Source organism: Pteropus medius, unplaced genomic scaffold, assembly GCF_902729225.1.
Source record: "Pteropus medius unplaced genomic scaffold, Ma_sr-lr_union100, whole genome shotgun sequence".
NCBI lineage: Eukaryota > Metazoa > Chordata > Mammalia > Chiroptera > Pteropodidae > Pteropus > Pteropus medius.
The window spans coordinates 2,990,972-3,013,497 of record NW_024344437.1 but is presented as its reverse complement, the minus strand read 5'-3'; the positions used below and the strand labels follow the sequence as shown (position 1 = coordinate 3,013,497).

Genomic DNA, 22,526 nt, shown 5'->3' with positions numbered 1-22,526 from the left:
CAAGGATCAGGCTGGATGTGCAGCCCAACAGGACAACCAGAAGTGGGGAGAACAAAGGGAAGCAGCAGGTCTGGGGGGCGGGTCCCTTCTAAACCACTAATTAATCTTTCTCCCGCTGTTCGGGCTGTTTCAGAACCCCACAGTGGGATGTCAGCTGGAAATTAGGTACCATGTTTCTAAAAGACAGTTTTTCTCTTAAGTCTAAGCATCTACTACAACTTTTATAATTAGAAAGAAGGAAATTTGAAATTCCTATGCGGCTCTCATCACTGATTTTCTCACCAAAACCCTCCATCGGCTGGCAGTTTAGAAGGATATAGGCTAAATGGCCTTCAATTTGGCCTGTCATGCTCCTGGGAAGGGACAGGCCCCTTTTCTAATGATCCCCTGAAGCACACCAGGAAAGGAAAGCGGGGTGGGGCCCCTCACAGTTCTGCCCTTCCCCTAACCCCCCCAAATGCTCTTTTGATATCTTTTACGTTTTGCCTCTTCTCCATTTTCCTGCCTCCCTTGATTGCAAACACAAGGTGTAAACGGGTGACTAAAAGTTCCTTGTAACAAAAACACAAAAACGAAACATCCCCTTTTTCCTAAGGCAGCAGCTGGGGCCCAGTACCACAGGGCGATTGGATGGCTGAGAATCGGGTATTTCCCATAAACGACAGGGTCGACGAGGACACCACACTGTGTGCCAAGTATATTTTGGTTGACGCGGACACAAACAGAGACTGAAGAGTTCTTTGTTGGCCTACACTCTTGCTTTTGAAATATAAACCACTTAAAGACGCTTATATACAGTTTGTATTCAATCCTGAAGCTTTTATGAGTTTGAAATAATGTCTTACTAAAGTTTCACATTAAGTCAGATATAATGACCTCATTTCATTTTGTTATTGCTCTCATATTTTGGCCATCTGGGGAGGAGCACTGGAAAAGAAGTCAGAAGAAAGGCCTTTCTAGCCACCTCATGTCAAGTCACTAATTGCCTCTAAGCCTTTCTAAAAAATTTAATCTGCAAAGCAGTGATAATCTTTGCTCTGCATTCTTCACTAGGTAATAGGAAGATTAAAATCATCTAATAAATGGGCAGCAGCCTGGTGTAGTATAAAGAACATAAGCTTTGGAATCAAACAGTTTAAACTACTTATTAAGCCACTTTTTATTGGTGTGACCCTGAGCAAGTAACTTAACTTTTTTCGGGGGAGGAGGGTGGGGTGAAGGGAGAGTAATAACACCTGCCCTACGGGATTACTGTGAAGTTTTAGAAAAACCAAGTGTATAAAATGCCTAGAGAGAACAGAGAGAACCTATCTGAGTTGGTGCTCAATAACTGTTAGTCTTATTTTAAAATATGAACCTTTCTCAAATATAAAGTATTTTGAAGATTTCCTGAAACTAATATAAGCTTAATAAGTAAATGAGCAACTGAGCATCTTTTAAATTATGTGAGACATCATGGAGAAAGCAGAGCCAGGAGGCAAATGGTTTTGGTCCAGGAATGGCCACCGGCGAACAAGAGAGTTAATTTAAATCCAATTCAAAATATTATCATCGAAGTCATGAATATAAAATTTTAAAACAAATTAAGCTCCATGATATAAAGAAGTATTACGTATATTAGTAATTGTAAGGATGAAAAGAAACAAATGGAAGGGAGGATAATAGAAGTTTCTTGGTTGCTTCCATCCAAAATGGAATCAACAGTAGTTAAATAAGAATGTTTAAGTTACTGCCTATTAACATTAGCATTTTGAGTTTGATTTAAGCATAAATAAGCCTCTTTTTAGCTTTATTGAAGTATAATTGATATAGAAAATATTAAACACATTTAATGTATGCATCCTGATGAGGTTGGACCTGTGCGTATGCCTCTAATACCATCACCACAACCAAGGTATGAAACATATTCTCGCATACAAATAAATATGAGTAACTCCAGCACAATATACTTTTCTGTACCTTCGTTTTTAATTCTGAAATAACCGAAGTCGGTTCTCTTCAATTCATCCAGTTTTCCCCGAGACGCTCTCCTGGAAGTAGGCTTTCGATGTTAAATACCAAGTGCAAGTATTTGGACCTTGGATCTGCACACTTTTTTGAATTGTAAAATTGGCCCGATGATCAATTCTATTCCCTAAATTTTGAAAGGTGTCATGAGACCAATCGCACATAAGAATGAGCAAGAAAACAAAATGAGTTTCATGCAAATTTTATCCAGCCAAGTCCTCTCTCTTCGATATGTTGGTCAACTAGCTCTAGGGGAGGGGAGCAATCCTCTGCCGATTTCCAAAGTGTATATACCGCACCGTGGCTGATGTCAAGCTGCCCACATTAATGACCAGCTCACCAAATTTCTGTGTATTTACCACGAGCCAGGGAGAACGAGTCCCAGCACACCGCTGCCGCTTACCTTTTGAAATAAAAGGTTTTAGTTAGTGAGGTGCCATTTCAGGAAGAGGGAGAGAGAAGGAGCCAGTTAGCAAAGCAAAAAGGCTCAACACGCAGGGCACATCGCAAGTACGCCGTGTGTTTACCTGGGCATCGAATCACTGCGGCTTCATCTTTGCTGAAACCCCCTATTTGACCATGAAAATATCAGCAACATGTCAAGGGGCAGTGCGAAACTCTACCCCCCATCGCTGCCTCCTTGTCCATTACTGTATCTCTTTTGTTCTTTCCCCATCCACCTGGTCCACATGTCCATCTTTGCTTTCTCTGTCTCTGTCTCTGTCTCTCTGTCTGTCTGTCTGTCTCTTTATCATATTGTTGCAAGGAGAAATCGAGTTGTTACCTATACCACTATTTTTATGTATCCTTTTAATTCCTAGAAAAGCAGTGGTCATAGTCAATACGGATTTTAGGGCAATTTGAGTTATGTGCCACATAACGGTGGTGTAGAGAGAATATGGCTCTTCTCTCTCCTTGGCCACATGCTGACACTTTTAAAGATAATATTATCCAAATAGATGCTATTTCCATGAAAATGATATGTTGTTTCTTGGAATTCTTGAATGGCAAATCTAATAATATCATGATTTTCTACATAACACTATACCACCATCTGCTACAGATTTTAATAATGATTCCTTGTTTTTATGTGCTTTAGAATGTTTGTGTGTATGTGTTAATGTGTGTATAGAATCATATTTCACTCACATGTTAAGCTATATGATTTCAGACATGTTAAACACTATATACTATAGAGAAAATGATAATTTCAATTATAAATTATAAGTTACATGTTATATCAGATATATAAATTATAATATTACAATTTTATTTCCATTTCGAATGTCATTTTTGGTAAGGCCTCTTAAGAAAGTAAAATATGATAACCCTACTCTTAAAGAACTTCCAGTGTTGCCGAGGAAATAAGGCTTCTGCTCATGAAACATCAAAAGAACTGAAATATACACGGAAAGTACAAAATTGTGTACCACAGATACATTAAGAGTTTTCAGAGAGAGTGACCTGTAACCTGAGGTGACAGAGAAAGCAAGCTCCCATGGAGACGCAAAGTCTCTTGAAGGCAGCTGACTGTGTCATTTAGTTTTACTGTCATTTAATTTACTGAATCTGAGAGAATGATGGAGAGGCAGGAGAACACGAACATCATCTTATGAAGGAGGAAGCCGGGCCCCAGAAAAGCTTGGTGGCTTGTCTGGAGTCACCTTGCTAAGCTGGCTCTTAGTGACACACAGGGCCCAGAGGGGCCACGGAGGCAGGCAGCGTGCCATGGCCATGGGTCGACCCACGCCCCTCAAGCCTTGGCCCAGGGCCATGGGATGGCCGAGTCTTCCCGAAATATTTGCTAAGTCGTTAAAGGAATGTGGGCCTTCCTGACACGAGGCAGAGAATCCCAACAGCCAGACACAGTGGCAAGGGCTACAGAGCCAAGCTCTTGTTGGGGAAGAAAAGTAAGAAATGAAACGCTGAGGGCCGTTGGACAGAGCTTTCTGGAGGATCAAGGTCCGAACAAGCAGTGGCATTTCTCAGCTTCATTTTTCCTTTAATGAAACACAGCGCCTCAGAGGCTTCTCCAGGACGCCTTCCTGAGCAACTAACACACAGCCAATCTTTTAGAAGCCTTCTATCTGGTGGCACTCCTCAGGTAGATCCTGATGTGTTTTACATAAATGCCAGCATGATAATGAAAATAGCTGACATTTACTTAATTTTTACTATGAGAAGCACAGTACAAAGCCACCTTATTTAATACTAAAAACAACTCTGTGCGTTAAGTCTATTTTTACTCTTTATTCTGCAGGTGAGGACACCGAGGGGTAGAGAACTTAAGGGAGACATGCCCAGGCTGACACAGCCAGGAGTCCCTCTGACTCCAGAGCCAGGCATCTCAGTCACCATTTCAGAAAGGAATTCCCTGTAGGCAGAACTATGTCTAACATCTTCCAACTCACGTCACCACATTCAGTAAAGGGAGAAAGTAACTGACATGACGTAGCAGTCATGTCATCAGTCAAGGTGCTGCCAGCGGAGAGCCCTTTCAGACATTTGACTGGCTTCTGGTCTTTCGCTATTCTAGAAAATGCAATTTTCAACTTTAAAAGTGACTTAATTTAAAAAGGTATAAATATCTCACTTCAGGTAATGAATGGCTAGAGAATTTGATGTAGGAACGCAGAGAATCTCAAAAACAGATAGGCTTTAAAAGAAAACTCCAGAAATAACTCTTGGCCAACCACGTATTTCTGGAGTGTGAAATTGCAACCCATTGCCAGATCTTCTAACGAAATCTGTGAAAATCAAAGGACATAATCTGGTAAAATTCCTTCTGCCTTTAGAGCTATACTTGGCTGCAGACAATTCTGGCTGAAATGTTTCACTCTTCCAAAAGGCAGCAGCTGGCCCTCTGGTATAAAAAGCAATTGGTGAATAAAATTCACACTCTTCAAAATGTGTGAACATCAGTGATTTTTTTTCCCCCAGCACCGCTTTCTTTTAGAGCAAAACCAGTGAGGCAAACAGTATCTTTTAAAAATTCCCTTTTAATTTAAATTTTTGTTGATTTTCTTGGTTTATAGTGTTGCATAGTCAAGGTTAGCATGTATGCGTGTATGCACACATGTACATTCCTCTTCCAGCTTTAAAACAAGCTACAAGGCCAAAAATGATCTTGGACTCAGTGAAACAAAGACCTAATTTTATATTACAAAATCCTAAAGGTATGACTGAGAACTGTAAACATATTGCTAAATAAAGTGAATCATTTACTAGCAAAATGTTTCTCAATTCAAGTGTCTAATCATGCATATATTATTTGCCATAAACTTAAAATTGAGATGGAACTACTAAGTAGCAGATATTTATATAACATAGTAACTTTTCTTTAAGTTTATCCTATCAATTAGATTGAGGTACCAAAGTTATTTTGATAAAACTAGAGACTCCTCCTAACTCCTCGGTTTGGCAAAATGACAAAATTTAAATCACTTCGTTATTGTACCAATGGTATTTTCGGAAGAGTGAATATCTAGAAGGGATTTCCATGTATTGGAACCTTGGAATTTTCTAGATGGGATTTCCCTAATAATCTTTAACAGCTTTTACTAGTTTTAAATGAGAGGAGTCTCACATGTAAACTAAACATGTCTATCCATTGCTTATTAGTTTGATTTTTGCTGGAAGCATCCAATCACCTACCTTTGAAAAAAAAAATAATAAACTTCATTTTCAGAACAGTTTTAGATCTATAGAAAATGCAAAGATAGAACAGAATTCCTATATACCCCACTCCCATAATATTAGTATTATGTTTTGCATTAGTATTGCAATGAATGAGCCAAAGTTTTTAACTAAAGTCTATATACTTTATTCAGATTTCTTTAGTTTTTACCTTATTTACTTTTTCTCTTCCAAGATCTGATCCATGATACCACATTATACTTTGTTGTCATGTCTCCTTAGGCTTCCTTTGGCTATGGTAGTTTCTTAGACTTTTCTTGTTTTTGATGACTTTGATAGTTTTGAGGCTTACTGGACAGATACTTGTTTTTCTCATGATTAGACTATGGCTATGGGTTTGGGGGAGAAAGACCACGCAGATACAGTACCCTACATATCACATTATATCAAGTGCATATTATCAACATGATTTATGCCTTTTTGCCAAGCTTCTTAACCATAACATTAATCTTTATTCCCCTTTCAATGTCGTCGTCTTTGGAAGAAGTCGCCATGTGCAGCCCACACTAAAGGAGTGAAAGTTATGCTCAGCCTCCTTGAGGGCAGAATTCAGAAAACTTTTAAAATTCTTCTGCATGGAAGATTTGTCTCCTCATCCCCACTTATTTATTTATTCAATCAATTATATCAGTATGGACTCATAGATGTTTATTTTATACTTCTTTATTTAATATGTTGCTCAAATTATTCCAATTTGGCCATTGAGAATTCTTGCAGCTGGCTCTTATGTCCCTCTGACTAATCTCCATTATTGTGGGTTTATTTGTTTTATTAGTTTGAACACTTCTTTACTTTCTGGCCCTATAAGATGCCTCAGGCTCATCTTGTATACTTCTTGCTCCAGTACTAGAATCAGCCATTTCTCCAAGGGTCCCTGGTTCCTTTTACTGGAGGATGGTATTAAAAAACAAGATCTGAGCACTAGATGTACTCATTGTGGCTAGGGTGTTGCTGCTTCTCAGCCTTCTCAACTGATAGAACAAGGAAATATAGATGTGATACTAACCCATGTATATACACATCTTTATTTCTACAGGTAATGATCTACATCCACATTAAGCTCAATATGAGTTATACTGATATCTCCAACGCTAGTCCGTAACCACTGGGTCATTTTAGCCTGCTCCCTTGCTTACGTGTAAAATTCCAACAGTGAGAACCTGGTTCCCATCATCTGCCATCCACTAACCTAACTGCTCAGTTCCAGTACATATGTATAGCTGTTTTAGAATTGTTAACCTATATTCCCCTGGGAAACAACTTTATCAACTACAGGACAGTGTTTATGTACAGTCTCTTTGCCTTCAACCTTACAGTCCACTCATTTCCAAAGTCACTTAAGTGAGCACTTTTATCCTCCACCGCCTTCGGTGAGATTGTTTCAGACATTAGTAATAGTTAGATTGTTTTGTCACATCCATTGTACTTTAAAAAGGAAGCTAAATATATTAAGCTGTTTTTTTATTCTAGATGCCAGAATATTTAAAAGAGAATTATATTTTATTCTAGGTTCCTAAATATTTTGAACGCTATCTTTAATCTATGTGGCTACTGAGTTTATTAATGGTGCCTCTCTCTCTGTCTTTCTCTCTCTCTCTCTCTCTCTCTCTCTCTCTCTCTCTCTCTCTCTCTCTCACACACACACACACACACACACCCCTATACTTAAGTCCATTCACTATAATTAAATTTTATATAAATATACATTTCACATTTTAGCTTCTAATACGATAAACTGTATCTTTAAGAATTACACATTAGAAAAAATATAAGAATATGTAAACATACTCTTTCAGAGATGACTCCACCTATAAAGATTTTACTTATTTTCTCTCTTCTTCCCCCTCTTTTTAAAATAAAAGCAAGGGAAACAATGCCTTGGCCTCTGTGCTCTTCCATGGCTGGAACAATTCAAACCAAGAACTGAACAGATAGGGGCCGTGATCAAAGTGTGAAGTCAAAGCTTTGCTTCAGTGACTCAGGTCTTCACTCCCAAATGGGATGGTGACATACAAAAACAGGCATGCGTCAGAAATGATGGAACATTTAGCATTTTGTCCAGTTTTATATACTAACTGAGACAGTTATTATGTGACTGTGTCACAGCCATTTCCAAGCATATCCATACTTTCTCAAACATGCATGTTAAATTATGTCTGTCTATATATATCGCACAAAATAAGGTATGAATAAAATTACTTTCATATTTCCTTTCTTTTTATTTTAACCTGATTTAAGGAATATTTACTTATTGGGTGAGAAACTAGTAGCCAAATTTGTAAATGTCACCTAGCCTTAGAAAGTCGCCATTACCCAGCCTCACTCCCTACCTCCTATCCAAAGTAATATCCATTGTTCTTCTATGTATGTGCTTACCTTTGACAATGACTGACAACTGGGTGACTCCTAGTGCTTCTCAAAAATACTGGAGAGAGAAAATGTTCAAATAACAACGTTGTGATCATTTACCAAAGGCATAAATAGCCACAAGTCCATAAAACACGACCAACTATTAAGGACAACTCTGCCAAGCCAGAGGCTTTCACTAAAGTCCCTCATTAAAGAGACGTCAAGTAGGCATCTAATGGGGCCATGTGTTCTGCATCTTTAAGAAGAAAAGGGGACTGTAACGAAACTCAGTCATTCATTTTAAATGAAGTCAAAGCATGAAGTCAATAAAAACATTTTGTTGATTCTATTCCATTTTCATTAACTTTTTCTCTGAGTTCTGGTGAGAAATCTTTCAAATACATTTAATGTGGTCTAATATTCAATTATTGAGATTAGTTATTCACTTTCTTCCATAAAAGCATATATTTAGGTAGTTTCTTTTACATCCATTTCATTATAGAATTACAAGCTCGAGAGGAGGGGAAGGCATGAGAAAACTGTGCAGGGCATGATGGTGGCGCAGAAGGCCAAGAGCTGGGCGTGATCTAGTGAAGAAGAGAACAGGTGCTTCCAAGAAAAATTTCCAAAAGGAATGGAATCAGTAGATACTCTGATGCATTTAAGCATATGAAAAATCATTCGCTTGGTGTTTAACATACCTCAGAAGCACTTGGAAAGGTACAGAGAAAATTAAGCAAATTTTAAAAAATGAACTAATAAATAACTCCAAGCAAAAACAGCAAATCGTATAACACATGAAATAATAATACTATACTACATGACTCAGCAGTGCAACGTACATGCTGACTACTACTTAATAACTATTAGCGAGGGAGGGAAATTGAAGACACTATAAGTAAGATAAATCCGCGTTTATCAAAAAAGTCAAAAACAATATCAAAACTTGATAAATCAAGGAATAACAGAATAAGCATATTTTAAAGCAATAATGAAGGTAAATATCCAAAATAGTTTTTTGGTTTTTTGTTTTTAAATGAAAGTCGAGGTAACAAGACTTTCATGGAAAGGTGGGACAAGCAAATCCTTTGCTTTGTAATCAGTCTTTTAGTAGGATCTGATTTCTAAGTACATGCATTTATCACTTTGTTACAAATTAGAATATATTCTTTGCAGTAAAATTAAGCTGGTTTCAGAGGCAGGAATAATATTCTCTTTCTTAAGCCAAGTAGGGATATTAATGATTTTTTTCCAAAATCCTATTTTGGAAATTATCAAACATATTGCATAAAGTTGAAAGATTTTTTATAGTGAATAGCTGCTTACTTAACACTTAAGTTCTGCCACTGACATTTACCATGAATACCTAACTGGTCTCATGACTATCTAACCTTCTAGCCATGGCTCTATCCATCCAAAATCCAACAAAGTGAATTGCCGACATCGGTATGCTTTCCTCTAGGTACTTCAGCATACATATAAATGTTTCAGAAAAAAAATTTAAAGAATAAAAATTCAAGCACATTAATAAGAGTTTCCCTCTTTGCCCAGGAAGTTTACAGTAGAAAACACATATTTTTTTGTGGCCTAACATTTAGTTAGAAACATGTGACTAACTTAAATGTCACGATGCAAATTGCCAAAGTGAGTTTAATGGATTTTTATAGTTCTCTAATCATTCAATAGCACCTAAATTAATGCAAATTATAGCATACTCAGCCAAGGAGTGCCTGAACAGTGATAATTTTATGACTGTGGTTTAACAGACAATGCTAAATCTAGCACATTCTTAGAATACTTCCATGACTTTGTGGCATTGCCAGATCCATAAATCGCATTCTTGTAGAAGCCAAAAAAGAAATCAGTAGTTTGAAATTTTATTAACCATTTGCTTGAAAATCTGATGACTGTCCCAGTACAGAGTACATGAAGGACAGGTGACACCAAGGAAAATTAAGTGGGACATTCTACAAAGTGGTGCATCAAATTGCTTAACAGAGAAATCCAAGACTCAGAGCCCACAGGAGAGCGTGTGATGACCCCATTCCTTTCAAGTTAATGATTTTTCATTCCTATTTTTAGTAATTTCTGACTTAAAATATATGAAATTACTAACTTCAGGGAGAAGGACTGGGACTAATGAGAACAGACCAATAGAAGGAAATGGAAATGTGAAATTCTAAACCCATAAATATGGCACAAAAAAGCCGGCAGTGGTAGTCAAGTTAGTAAAGCAAGAATCAAGTTTACATGCCTGAAAATCAGTTGTCAGATGAGAAGACGGCCACATCTACCTACAGAGGGGGCTGCCAGAACCACAGACATTTTTGCATGAGCAGCTCAAGTCCAGGTCCCACTGCTAAACTCATGCTTCTCTCCGGCTAATCCTTCCAGGTTAGCTGAGCTGGAGCCAGCTGATACATTCAGCACTGGATATGGGCTAAAACCGGAAATCCTTAACCAGGAAACATACTTTTATTGGTAAAGTTCTTGAGACTATTTTGCATGTTAGCCTCAGAAATAAACTAATAAAATATTCTTTTTATATTGCTTGGAAAATCAACAATTACTATATATCTTAATATATACTTGAAGACGATATTATTTACTTGATGTGTAGTAATTCTGTTTATATTTCCCTTTGTATGTTTAAGGAATATACATTGCATTTTGACTTTCTGACAGAATATTCCACTGTGGATAAAGACTGTATATTCTCAGTCTTGCATTTCTCTCACAGCAGTGGGGTTTTGACCCCAAAAGAGACATTTGGTAGGATGTCTCACAATTCAATAATAATTTCCAAGGTATTTCTAGACTTAAAAAATGATAGCGTACATTAAATTCAGTGATGTACAAGCACAAGACACCAGAAACAGCAGTAAGTTGGGAAATAAGAGACTGCAGTTTCAGCTTTACTCGTGGTGAGCTGTGCCATGTGCTCTTGGGAAAGCCAACTTCTTTCTTTCTTTGTCTGTGATGCTCAAGACCCGTCACTGCGTTCAAGTTTATGCCTGTGTTATTCTTTAGCATTTGTAAGCCAGGGGTCACAACACCTGTGGGCAATCACTTCAAAGTTCTCAGGACTCCTGCTCTGGAAACAGACCGGCTTTGTAAATCTATTCAGCAGGGTAGTGGGGCTGGAAGTGGAGGAGGGGAAGTGGACGGTTTCACGTATAATTTCCTACTCAGCCATTTACTCTATCTCCATCTCTTACCCCATTCTGTTTCTACCCTCTCCTTTAAACTCTGTCTCATAACTTCCATGCACTTTGCAACTTATCTTCCTACACGACACTTCTTAAAGACAATAGCAAGCCCAAGAAAATGTAACAAAACACTGCAGAAAGAGGAAGCCATTGTTGTCTGGGCTGGCTGATTATAAGGCACTGGGTTGAAGAGACTATGCATTATTTTAGATTGTTCTGTATTGCACTTGACCGTTTCAAGCAAGTGTGGTTGCTTAAGAAACATGAGCATATTCTGATTATTTTCTAGGAATTTGCCAATCCATCTCCAAACTCCAGTAACCTGAAAGAGTAGCTGAATATCTGAAGCATCTAGCAAACTTTCAGGAGACATTTAATGCACTGTGAGAATCTGGTTGATATTAGATCCCTTCCACCAAAGTATTATTTTCTAAAATAAACTTTTCAATTCTTTGTCCATCCTACTTTTTAATCTTCCAACTTCTCTAACACAGTTGCCTGGCTGTCTCATGTGATCTAACAGAACTCTTTGCCAATTACTATTTATTTTTTTGTTATTTTTATTTTTGTTATTATTTATGCCTACAGCACCTGGTCTTCCCAGGTGGTCTCCCATCCAAGTACTAACCAGGCTCAACTCCGCTTAGCTTCCGAGATTAGACATCGGGCTTGTTCAGGGTGGCATGGACGTAGACCATGGACCGTGGCTCCACTGGGGTGCGAACCCAGGACCTTCTGCGTGTAAAGCAGACGTGCTAACCGCTACACTATGGAACCATGTCCGACTAATTACTATTTAAATATTAAATGAAAATTCATGTTTTCTTTCCTTAATCATCTATTACTTTCTTACATTAAAGATGACCCCAAATTTGATAAATTATTCAGTTTTCTAATTTATTTAATTTAAAAATTATTCGTGATTTTTAAAAAGTTTTTTTTGTTGTTACATGTATAATCCTTACCTTTAAGAAATTGGTTATGGAAAGACACAAAAGTGGCAATAATGGTAGAGCTGTCATAATGAAAATAAATCATAAGCGCTCTAATATATTATGCTTGACTTAAAAAATCATTTAATAAAAATAGGACTTATACCGATGGAAAGATGATAAATGTTTCACAACTGGCTTTCTGGGTGGGAAAGTGGGGAGGTAGGGAATCTGATTTGCAGCACCGCTGATTTCCATGGTGTAAATACTCCCACCGTGAAACCTACGGCCGATTTCAAGCTACCGATTGGTTAGCAACTGACTCGGAAAATTCTTGAAATTTTAACAGTCACCACTAGCAAGCTGGTACATGCCAGCTCCAGCACATAATTGGTGATTACTGTCTTTAAAACACTGATAAACTTTCACTTTATAATTGAATAAAAATTCACCACATATCTGGTGTCATCATTAGATTCTTTTGGCCCATGAATAGCTGACTCTTTAATAACAGCTTTTAAATAATTAAATCTGTACAGTAGAGAAAAATAGGATTTCTTAGTCAACCTCAAATATCTGGATACTTAATATCAGACAGGAGTTAAAATAAGCCCATGAATGCAGAGAGGTCTCAACACAGGCCCAGCATACAAATCTGATGTTCACTGATAGATATTAAATTCTTGCAGAACTTGAACAACAATGGTGTAGCAGAAATTAAAATCAACAGTGAGAATCAGGAAGAATAGATTTTAACTTTAACATTGCTTCTAACCCATTGAATATGGATCGACCAACCTCAGAAAATGACAAAATCATAATTTGTTTCACAACCCTTAAGAATCCCAGTGCCAATTCCTTTATCAGCCATAAAATCTACCCATTGAGACAGTCTTGACACGTGAAGATTAGGCCTCATTATTTCATTTGTTTTTTAAATATGCTTTCCCTTGTATCCAAGGATTAAGTTAATCCCTTCCTCCATTATGCATGAGGTTGGAGCTTCCCTTCAAATGCGGGGTTTGCCACTGGTGTTTGCCATCTTGACCAGTGTCCCTTGTGATTAAACCAATTAATTTCATTTCATTTCAACATTTACTGAGTGTCTCCTGCCTATCAGGAACATGTCAGGCCCTGAGGACTGAAAGATGCTGGAGGACAGATAACCAGCTGGTCTAGTGAACTAGGTAAGAACCAGTCAGAGAGAGGAGTGCCGAAGAGATTAAAAAAAAAAAGTTAAACCTCCAGACTTGGCCTGTGAGCACAACATTTTGCTGGTCATCCGTAACAATACCTCGGTCACCAAGACATGATGCTACGGAGGCAGAAACACATCTCACTCCACTCAAACACTAAATGTGTTTAATGGGAAAGTATATCCTATTTCATTTCATGTTATTTACTACAAAATAAATAGATATTTGAGAAAAAGGGGAAAAGATAATATCCTTTGCTTTGACACTAATCCTTACAGCTCACATTTGCTTAATCTTTAAGGATTCATTTTTTGCCTATCTGGTCATCAAAATCTCCAGAGAATCTTCTGTTCTTCAACACATCAGAATGAAAGCAGCAATGACTCCTCAACTGCCAAACCTCCCGAATCATCCGGCTCGAATAACCAACTCAGATCAGCTCAGTGTTCAACCATATTCACATCGTCAAGTGGCGAAGGTTTCCCTCCCTGTGTGAATGAGGAAATGTTTTTTTTCTTTAACAACGTACATGTACATCTGTCTCGCTTGATTCTTGCCAGTTTAGGTTATAAAAGTCTCTGTATAGTCTATTACTCTCCATCCTCAATCTCATGGGCACTCTCAATTTCTTAATAATCATGACCATTTTTTGAAATTCTCTGTTCTTTTCATTCTGTTCATTCATTCATTAAATCTCATCCAGCACATGGCACTGGTTTTTTCTTTGAAATTACTCAGATTTAAGCAGAAGAAAGGTAGCTTGGTTTATAGTAGTGAAAAACCAATGTAAACTTAAGAATGAACACTAACGTTCTGTTCACCTTCATCTTCCTTTAGACTAAAAGTACAATGCCCCTTTCTTCTCAATGGTGGCTTTCTGAGTTTCAATACTTTCCTTATTACAGTGATAGCCATCGAGAGGGCTATGTTTACTGATTAATAAAAAAAAAGAACCTTAGAAGGGAATTAATCTCTTCAAAAAGAGGCCCTATCCTACGTAAGAGGGAAAAGACCTTTGATGCATGTTCCATTACTGCCTTAAACTAAAGGTTACCATTCTCAGGAAGCCTGAGCCTCCTCGGTGATTTGAAATACAATTCCACCTGCCCATTCTTACCACTACAGAGAAAGCCAGTGGAACTGCTCCTTGATTTTTCAAATAATCCCCCACCATTCATAGCCTTTTGAAATGATTCTTTTTTTTTTTAAGTTCTTTGCTTGATCTGACAACTAAACTGCCCTTTACAAAAAGCATTGCTATCAGCCACAGCAACAAAACACCATCATCCTATAGAAATGCAAGGATAAATTCATTTTAGAAGGAGGAAAGTAGTGGGGATAACATATGAGAAAGAAAGACAATATTTTTGGGTCACTCAGCAAGTCCAGATAGCAAAAAAAAAAAAAGAGCCCTTAAACTTGAGTATCAATGATATAGTAAAGGCCAACCTCAGGTTGATTATTCATTCATTCCATGAAAATCCAATGACTTTCAACTAAGACCCTAGGCAAAGCACTAGGAATAGAAAGTAAAATAAGACATAGTTTTTACTCTTCAGGAGTACACAGTCATCTAGAAATACAGACATATAAACAAATATGGAAATAAAAGGAGAGAATTGTAAGAGATATGTTCAAAATCTGGTGGGATTTAAAAGGCAAAAGATCGAAGTCACACGCTAAAGGTTGGGATGGAAACTGTACTTTTACGCTCTGAACGTGCTGCTCCATCCCCTTATGCGATCATCGGGGAAACTGGGGTGTGGACACATAGAATAGTCATAGAACCTAAGTTGTGGAGGGACCTCCTTGAACCCCACTGCCACCCCCACACCTCATTCTGTACGAGAATCTGCTGCCAACCTCCTGCTACGTTGTCACCTGGCCTGCGTTCTGTGACTGAGCTTTTTCAGGGATGGGGTGTCTATCACCTTTGAGGTAGGTGTTACCTTTGAAAACCTCCTTTTGTTTATTTTGCTGAAAACTCTTTCCTTTTAGCTTCTACCAATGGGCATCGGTTATTTCCTCCAAATTCTGTTAGGGAGTGAATTGCAATTACCCAAGATGCATAGCCAAGTAAACCAGCATCAAAGGGGGTGCTACATCTACTTGGTCTCTTCATTTCCTGTGAAATACAATGCACAGTTACTGAGCATCTGCTATATTAAAGAGACTGTGCAAGGTACTAAGAAGGTACTAAAATAAGAGCAAGACTTTGTCCTCAACAAACTCACAGACGACTGGAGAATAAACATAATAAGAGGCACAACGGGACCATCATAACACAGAAGGACAAGTAAAGTGTAATTACCACTTAGCAAACCTGGATAAAGCCATGAAGGAAGCGAAATATAAAACTAACTCACAGAATCAACCAATAGTTATTTATCACCTACACTGTATCACGTACTGATTGGGCGCCTGAGATTAGAGCAGGATAGCAAATGTGCTGTGTGCCGGTGTGATGTGGGATAAGTATAAAACTCATGGAAGATAAGCATAAAAAGGTAGAACTGGGGGGCAATTCTCCATGACATTCTACTTTCCTGGTGACAACTTTGTCATAAATTATCTTTTCAAAGATGTGTGCATGGAAAAATAGCTTTGGAAGATAGAGCCAATGTCTGTCACAGGGGCAAAGGGCAGATTTGTTTACTGACCAGAATAATAAATGTAATGTCTCTCTCTGGGGCAAAGGTTTGGCAGCAGCCCTCTTATCAGATTGAGGGTTTTCTAACCCGGGGCCACTCCACATCACCCTCATGGGGTTGGCTGGAGGAAGGGATATCAACATGAAGCTCATGCTGCCAGCTGTGCTGGGAGTGATAAAGTCCTTTGCCTCTGACCCAGAAAGCTCCTGTCTTCAGTCAGCATCTCAGAAACTGCTGCAGACAAATGTGTCAGGTTGTAAGTAAAGCAAAATCTCAGAACCTTCACAGCATAGCTGGGTTCTCGTTATAACGGAAGGTTTTTACCAAGGCGAGAAACTTTCACTCCACTTGGGAGGGGGCAATGGGAAGTCATTTATATGTTTTAAGCAGAGCAATGTTTGGTAAGACTAAATGATTGGGGTGACTCGGAATCTACTACAGGAGAAAATGGTGATGAGGATGAAAACACACACTTTCTGGGCAAGCACTTTGATACAGGATCTCATTTAATCCTCACAATTTATTAATTTATTAATTCATCCAACATGTAATTATTGAGCACCTACTATCTTCAGGCATTGAGATACAACCATGAACAAAATCGCAGGCAAGATTTATGTGTCCATGGACCTCACATATTAGGGAGGAATACAGATAGACAATCAAACGAACAAAAAGTTGATAAAATGTCAGGTGGTCATAAATGTTATAAAGAAAAATATAGCAAAGTAAAGAGACAGGGTAATGGGGGACACCTCTCTGAAAAGGTGAATGTGAGCAGAGACCTGGAACGAAAGGAGGTAACTGCTATTATTATGCCACTTAAGAGCTGAGGACACTAACGCTAGGAGAAAGACTATCGTAGTGAGAGTGTGTCCTTATTAATGAGTCGTGGGGTGAGGATATAAATCCAGGAATCTGACTGCAGCCCCAACGTTCCTACTGCCACACTATACTGGCATGGGGACCAGATGAGAGGTTCATCATCTCTGTCAGGTAACAGGCCAGAACCATAGGGACGCAGCAAGAGTTATGAGAAGGACAGATATGAAAGACAATGAGAGACAGATTTCACAAAACTGGCCACTAGGTTCACTCGAACAGCACAGAAAAAAAGACATCAGAGAGGAATCGAAGCCTTTGAGCTGGGATGGTCAGGAGAACAGCTGTGACCAGAAACAAGGGCTCAAGGAGGAGGGTCTGGGCTGGAGGGAAGACTGGCAAACGGAGAAATAATGATTTGGTTTCTGACATACTAAGCTTGATCATTAGCAGAATGGGCGTTGAAACTTTACCTTGGCTTTGAGATGTCACGGACTTTGCTCCTCTGCCCTCCATTGCTGTTTCTATCATCTTCAAACACTAGTTGTGTCCCAGACACTGGACCCAATTAGAAAATCGGCAGGAAAACATTAACCGTCCCACGCTGGTTGTTTCTAATCAGCCGGCTCCCTTTCTTTCAATGAACCGAGGTGTGAACTCAGTGTCCACTCTTTTTTAATAGATTTTACATTTTTTCCCCCTTTGGAACTGAATAACAATAAGGAGGGGAAAAACCCATCATTTTCCCAGTGCTTCTTTTCATGAGTCCCTAGAGAACATCGATGTACCAGTGCCCAATTTATCTTCTCTACTTATATTGGGTATAACAAATGCAGACACCACACTGCCATAGATCCACATCACATTTTATACCTTTGTGTCAACTGTAGGACAACCTAACTTTATTCTAACCCTTTTAGAGCTTGCAGAACACACTAGGGGTATGGACAAGTCAAAGGTCTGTTGATTTCTATTTTAAAACAGTTCTCATTTGTTGCAGAATTTTTAAAATAAGGAATATTAAAATTACAAAAAGATATTAACTTTTAAAAACTAACTGTTAAATAGGTAATAAAGTCATATCATTCAAACATCAAAGTCTACTCAATAGTATACAATAAGAGTGTGCGTATATGCTTACGTAAACATATATGTATGTATGCATATGTGTGTATATTTTCTTTTTTTTTTTACATAAATGAAAGCATATCATCTAAACCTTGAAGATCAAAACATACTCTTTAGAACCATTTATATGTACTTATCCCTAGGTAGGTGTGAGTGTTGAGTACGCATATCCACACACACACGCAAAGATACACGTGTGAAATATGGTCAATATTTAAATTTTAATATTGTTTTAAAGTAGCTCTCTCTTGATATCTTTCATCATCATCATCATCACTTTAAACCACAATCACTAGTGTGTTTGCCCAATGAACGTGACTTACCTTGTAGCATCATAAATCAGAACCGTGGACAGCAACATGACTCTTCCCATCCCTTTTCCTATTCTTTAAAAGGATTTTTTCAAACCAGTAACTTCACTCCACTCTCTATCAACTTTCTTTTTTAAAAAAGAAAAAAAAAACATAGGTAAGGTTAGAGAAGCCCCAGAGGACTCAACCCTGACGATATTAGCATGCATACTTAAATGTATGTGTACCATATACACTGGGAATGAGTAATATTTAAGGCAGACATCAATTATTCAATTAGGCCTGTAAGTAAGGAACACGAATTCCACTGTAAAGTCCCTGGGATAGGGAAAATGAGCTGCAATATTTCCTGCTTCAAAGAGATCTACATATTCACTCGGGCCTTGCTTTACATGAGGCACCCGTGCAAACGTATTTGTATTTTTAGCCCATGCAGAGTTCAGATGAGGATTAGATTCAGGATATTAAATTCATGGAATGGACTAAATCGATGCTCTTCAGTCGGCGTGGGCTTTTTGTTTGCAGAATGAAGCATGAGGGGAAGAGGGATTTGAAAGCTCTGTGTTCAGGCTGAGCTTATCTTTTTTCCTATGCCCACTTGGCTTTGAGAAGGGTTCAGAGATTTAGCCAGTCATGAACATGTCTGTTAAGTGTACGGCCCTGTGATAAAGGCTGTACAGAACATGAAGATGCATAATATGGCTTTTGCCATCCAGATGCTTATAGATTTGGGGGGTTTAAGACAAGCTGCATATAAACAATCACTTTATTTGATCCTTGTTCCTAGACGTATCTGAAATAATAGCCGTAAATATCAAGAGACTAGGACAGTCCATAAGCACTCTAGAAAGCATTCAGAATAGAGAGGAAACCTCTGTGCTGGTAATACTAAGAAACTCAATGGAGCAGATGGGAATTTTAAAGAAGAGCAGACAAGCACACATGGCTGGGGCATCTCTGTGGTGGGGAGAAGAGTCCAGTTCCCATTAGTGGACAGGGCCAAACTCATTGTAATACCGATCACTAGTGCCTGAGCCAGGACAGGGTTCTGGGAGCCTGGAGGACCGAGAAAGGGAACTTTTCCCAGAGTAACTTAGGACAGAGCTGTGTGAGAAGCAAGAAGGAATTTTAGTAGAGGATGAAAACCAGAGATCGGTGCCAAAGGCAGTATCAAGACTCGGAGCTGAGAGGGAGACAGATTAAGAAATGCGAAGCTAACATGTGAAAGTAGTCTGGAGTGAAGCATTTTTGAGGAATGGTGAAGCAATTCTAGACACAGGCTGAGAACAAGGCGAGGATACTAGAGGTCCACAGGTGTGAGAAGTGCCAAAATGGGGATACGGCAGCCAGGAGAGACTTAAGAAAAGTATAAAATTAGACGAAGAGTCTGGTACTTGCGTAGTTATTTGGAGAAAAAGAAGAAGTAAGAATTATTTCAAAGACTTGAGGCTTAGAAGAATAAGGGCCCCATTGAAAGGGAAGGCCACTGAGAGAACTTGATTGAGCATTTGATTTTGCTTCTGTTGAATGTGACCTCCAAGCCAACATTTAATTCAGTCAATCAAAAATATAGGGCTGGAACTTCCTGAGCAGATCAGAAATGAGGTCTATTCTTCCTTATTTTTTCTCAGGAATAGGTTGTTAAAGATTACGAAATCTAGATTTCTCAATTAGGATCCATGACAATAATGGTAATATTTGATGGATTCCATTACTTTCTAAAAAAATTTCCACCCCCAAAATTCCACTTTTATAGGAAGATCACTCTGTAGATTTAGAATTATTGGAATAACCTCTCCAAATAAGATGTGTTTTGCGAAAAAACCTTCATTAAACTCAATCAGTCATGATGATATAGCCATACCATTTTATTTGCTGATGAGAAACCAAATAAAATTAGGGGCTACACCCCAGCATGACGCCATTGTACACTTGGGGTTATTTGGATAGAAATATCCTTTAAGTCAGATGAAGATGAAAACTGGGAACCCTCTCTCCCCCAATTCCCTCTGGCACCACCCCACTTTCTCACCCACTCCCCCTTCACGCAGAATAGAAACACACGCTTTATTGCTGCACAGAGAACTCTTAATATTAGAAACCTGGCATTTAAATAACACCTTTCTCCCAAGAAGCCAAAAGCAGTTGTTAAGCCAGTAGTCTGTGAAGTCATCACAGTGGGCCTGGAAATTAAATCAAGGTCTTGGTGCCTTCAGGAAACCGTTTTCTCCACGAGACCCCAGTGGCCAGCTGCTAGCGGCAGGGGAAAGAAATCTAAAGATTTCCACTCATCTTTATTTGAGAAATTTATTTTAGAATCTATAGAGCTTGAACAATAGAGGAGAGGAAGAACTAAGGGAGGTTCTGATGGGTTTACCACTGTAATCCCCAACTCCACTCCCCAAGCCAGCGGTTGAATAGACGGGCGGCGCGTAGTGGGAATAAGGTCGAAACTCTCTTGCTTCTCTCGTTCCAGCCTAGGTATTCCCTTCCCTTCCCTGTGGATGTCAGAACAGCCCACAGCCTGAAGAAGTACCCCACAATTACTACATAATATTTTCCACAATAAAGACGACTTAAAATTTTTAAAATTCTCTCTAGAGATAGAATATCAATAAAGTCATACGCAGTATGTGCACATTAATATGTGCCTGGTGATTAAGCAACAATTCATTCGACTATTTACTATTCACTCTGTGCTAGCTTCTCCGTCATTGCTCCACAGTTGATTGTCTGCCTTTTAAACACCAACTCACCACTTTTAGTGGCATAATGACGAAAAAATGCTTTCTTTTTCTATCAGCCTCATGGTGAGAACAGTTCATCATTGAGCCCTCCTTGACTATGCATATAGAGACTTCTAAATGTTCTTCAAACACGGACACTCCATATTTTATTTGGCTGGTAAATATGTAATCATTAATTTTGAATTACATGCTGCTATAGGTGTATGTGTGTGAGAGAGAGTGAGAGTTGATTGGCACAGATTTCTAAAAATCTTTCTACCTTATACTTAAGTTGGTACTCAGAAAATGCATGGAGCAACACAATACCCAACAAATAGTTAAACATGTGATAATAAAAAAGATATGTTTAAAAACTAGATTGCCGTAAACATTTCTCCCCCAAAATTAGTAACATAAACTGATAAGAATAAGATGCCCATCAACTATGACTAGAACTCAGACAACCAAAAATGCAGGTAGAAAGAGGCATGTTTCTGGGCCCCCACAAACCTCAGGATGCAGGCTCTAGGGACTAGCGGAAATCATCCATAGGCTAGATAAGGAGGCAATAATTACGTCGGTTGTGATGAATGACATGTGTGAAACTATACAAGGCCACAGGGGAGAGAAAGAATGTGAGGCTGATCATAACACAATCGAGATTTCTGATAAGAAATCTTTCAGAAGACCTTGGGAAAGCACGTGGGGCTGGGAATGGCAGTGGTGCTGACGGAGGGGAGGGGCGGCCACACCGCTGGATGGAATTCCTAAAGCTGAGGTCACCGGCACACAGCAACAGCAAATTCAGAGCAATGGAGAATTAACTAGTCCGCCCTGACTTTCTTAAACTGAGAACTGAAATTTCTTCTCATCAATGGCCAGTTGCATGAGCCAATCTTGAAATAAGCCTGTGCGCATTGAGAAAAAAAAAAAAAAGTACCCCGTTACATATGTCTTTTTGTTATAAAAAGTAAAGAGGGACCGAAAAACAAATACTTACTCTCTTTTCCGAAGTTAGAAAATTAGACAGGCAGTTGTTCATACCACATACATGGATTCGTTTCTGATGCCCGAGAGAACACTAACACTATAACCAAAACATTTTAAAATCCCCGTTCTCCACAAATTACCGCTTGGAGTTTTTTCAAGTTATCATCTCTCCTTCCACCTATAGCATGACTCACAAAAAAGTGGGGCATACCAGTCCATAGGACACTAAATAAGGATAATATTATAACTGGAAAAACTGGTAGAAATGGTTTCTAGTTTAAATACTGCAACACAAAAGTGGAGGGAGATGTGTGAGTGCAGTCTGGCTTGATTTAGTGCTTGACAGAGAGCCCAACACATCAATATTCCAAACAAGCAAACATCGCATACAGTTACCTAGCATCTACTCAAAACTAAGTGGCAGCCAGAGATTTTCTGGCACTAAATCATACCACAGTAAATTTCAATATCCACCATCAATGTGTCATCTTTCATAAAATACCACTTAA

The 22,526-nt window shown here is 38.6% G+C and overlaps 1 protein-coding gene and 1 pseudogene across 7 annotated transcripts in view; both read right to left on the bottom strand.

Annotated features, from left to right (window-relative positions):
- The window catches only part of DCLK1 (doublecortin like kinase 1), a 312,702-nt gene that overhangs the window by 220,398 nt on the left and 69,778 nt on the right, over window positions 1-22,526 (bottom strand). The gene's annotated exons all lie outside the window — the stretch shown is intronic.
- LOC120610715 (uncharacterized) lies at window positions 11,841-11,956 on the bottom strand (annotated as a pseudogene).